We start from the raw sequence: 3,265 nt of genomic DNA, 5'->3' as shown, positions 1-3,265 counted from the left end.
ATCCATTACCTCCATTACCCTCCGTCATGCTCTTTGGCTGGTCCCTATTCCATATTACCCCACTCAGAAGTCAGAGGTTTCTTTTTAAAAGTAGCAAGTTGAACCTTCAGCTTTGAATGAGAAAGTCAGAAAGGTAAAAGTAATATCTAGCCCCACCCCCGTCCCACCTTCCTGCCACTAACTGAGGCATGAAGGGCTGCATTCCTCCCGATTCATGGGGTATTAAACAGGGTGTCCACAGACTGGACAGGAAAGCTCAACCGAGTGGCATTTGGTAGCAAATGGATCTAGAACAGTGTGCTGCCTTCTCCAACAGACTTTCCTTCACAGTCCTCCTGTGACTACAGAACTTCAGGTCTGCTAGGAAAGTTGCTGGGTTTGGGCTGGCCTCCTTTTTTGCCAGACTTGATAATGCTTCTGAGAGGGAGGGAGTGTCAGCGGTCATGTAGTTTTCCTTTCCTTCTTGAAGGGGGTGTGTCCTGGACTGGTCTCCTGTGGGGCATCTACACGAGGAATTGCCGCAGATCAGGAGACCTGTAGGTGAGCCAGCAGGCGGCTGCCATTCAGGTGTTAACATTGTCTTTCACAGCACAAGAAGGTATTGGGCCACAGGTACGCTGGGTGAAGGGATCCCTCGAGCAGATCCCTCGAGCTGTGACGTGAACAGTGGAATCACCAGGTAAGGTCAGTTGCTGTGATTTGATTCCTTGCGGGTAATTACTACGTTTACAAGGACTGTTCATGAGAGAGTATTTTCCCCTCCCATGATTTCAATATCTAGTTTCCTGAAGAAAGTGCCCCAAAAGAGTAGAGATAACGTCAGTGTCTTGGCAACTATAGAAGTAAAAGTGATTTGCTGAGCCTCCAACTTTAAGCTTTCTGACTCAAGCCACACCCTTCTCCTTCTAGTGACCTGTCCTGTTTTTCTGGTGTATCTGGAAGGCAGATGAATACTCACTTTAAACATTTGCACTTGCAACCTTGTTCTCTTTCTAAAGTTCCTCTGCATAGCTACAGAGAAGGGAAAGCCTGCTTCCAGGCATGCATTGGATTTCTCCTAGTTTGTGCTTGTCTGAGCAGAGAGGGGCTCACAGGAAGTGAAGGTCTCCACAGTTTGCAACTGGACAGATACATGGTCTTAATAGCCGTGAAAATAGCCTAGAAATCTAGAAAGGTGTATAAATGCATGGCTTGAAACATATACCCTCCCATAAAGGTCATGACACAGATAGCCCTAGAATTAAAGAATATTCAAGTCAGAATTTTATGACATGACAAAGTGGATTTAAAATTCATAGACTATGTTGCAGAGTTAGGGTGGTTTGGTAAAGGATGTGGTGTGGAGACATACATCTGAAGAGATGTTATCTTATGTCCCTAAATCACATACAGTACTGTAAACAATATTATCTCAATTAGAAATATATAATTTGAAACAAATAGGAGTTTTCAAGGTGGTCTTAATAAAGAATGGTTTATTCATTTTGAGAAAAATGAAAGTAAACTTTATTTCATTCCTCCCATGCATAACTGAAACTGTCCTTGCTGAATTCCCAGATGTGGTACACAATCAGGGGGAGGGAAGGAGCTCACCACAGCCCCTCCTAGCAAGTTACAGACAAGCTTGAGCGAGACCTGTGTTCAGTGACAGAAAGACATCTAGACTCTGGCATGTTGAGATGAAAATGCTTATGAATTAGTGTGAAAGTGTCCAGGCATTTCATAGACTTACAGTAAATTGCCGCTGTGCAGCCAGTTGAATAGGTAAAATACAAATTGGTGAACAGCAATAAGGTCTATTGCCCTACACTTGTGCAAACAAAGTTAAGTCTTAGTCATGTGTCTTACCAGGTCTTCATGGTATCCTGGGTCCTCTGCAAATATCAGTTTTTAATCTCTAGATGTTCACAGACCTTGGTAACTCTACCTTTTGTTTTTTTCTCTGTTAAACATGATCATAAAGACATTAAAGTCTTGCTTTTTTCTTATAAGATAAAAATAAACAAAAATCAGGTCCTGGATTGTTTAAGAATAAACAAGAATGTACTGTAAATTTCTGGTGTTAGAACAGCTTGCCAATATAGAACAGATTGACACATGCAAAGTTTTGGGTAAAGAGACTTTGTAATAAGCAGATTATATTTTCCATTTAAACCTTTCAGATTACTGTTGGTATTTTAGCCTAATTTTGCTTGAAGACTTTGTTTTGTTTAATCTTTTAGACTTACAGGTTAATTACTTTAAAGACACTTAATAATTTTTTCTATGTTTCTATGCTGCTTATCAACTAAGCCAGTAATTAGCAAAAGAAATGACACAGATAGCCATAGAATTAAAGAATATTCAAGTCAAAATTTCATTACATGACAAAGTGGATTTAAAATTCACAGACGATGCTGCAGGGTTAGAGTGGTTTGGCAGCGGTTGCAGTGTGGAGACATCTGAAGAGATGTGACCTTACATCCCTAAATCACATACAGTGCTGTAAACAATATTATCTCAATTAAAAATATATAACTTGAAGCAATTAATTAGGAGTTATCAAGGTGGTCTTAATAAACAATGGTTTATTCATTTTGAGAAAACTGAAAAGCAAACTTTATTTCATTCCAAACCTAAAATAAATTCAAAATGATTAAGGATTTAAATGGATTTTTAAAATGAAATGACAATATAGGAGAATAATTTCACAATTTTTTCTAGGAAAACAGTTCTTAATATGACCCCAAGTTTAAAATTCATAATGAAAAGACTGATATAATATTTCATGAACATTTTAAACTTTGTGCAAAACTACACAACATAAAAAGTTAAAAATCCAGGCAATGTGTGAATATTTATAATACAGGTGACAAAGAGCTTATATCCAAGCTCTTAAGAAGCAGTTCTTAAGACAAAGATGAATACATTAATAGAATAACTTAGACTAATGACCTAAGTAGTAAAATCAGGAGGAAAAAAAAATACAAATGCAGTGCACATGTTAAAACAATTGCTTAATACTACTAAAAAACAAAGACAGGAAAATTAAAGCAGTTTGATAAAATTTTTACCTATGAGTTTGGCAAACATTAAAAAGATGTTGGGGCCCTCCCTGGTGGCGCAGCGGGTTAAAGCACAGCACTGAGAATCTGAAGCCGCTTCCGCATGAGTTCGATTCCCGCCTGCCTCCTGCCCGGGAGGAGACCACATGGCGAGCCAGACCTCTCCTGACCCGCCCGCTGCTTCCCTCAGCAGTGTACTTTGTCAATCTGCCTGTTCTGCT

The sequence above is a fragment of the Condylura cristata genome, unplaced genomic scaffold, assembly GCF_000260355.1.
Source record: "Condylura cristata isolate star-nosed mole 26May11 unplaced genomic scaffold, ConCri1.0 scaffold00001, whole genome shotgun sequence".
Classification (NCBI taxonomy): domain Eukaryota; kingdom Metazoa; phylum Chordata; class Mammalia; order Eulipotyphla; family Talpidae; genus Condylura; species Condylura cristata.
This window is presented reverse-complemented; position numbering follows the sequence as displayed.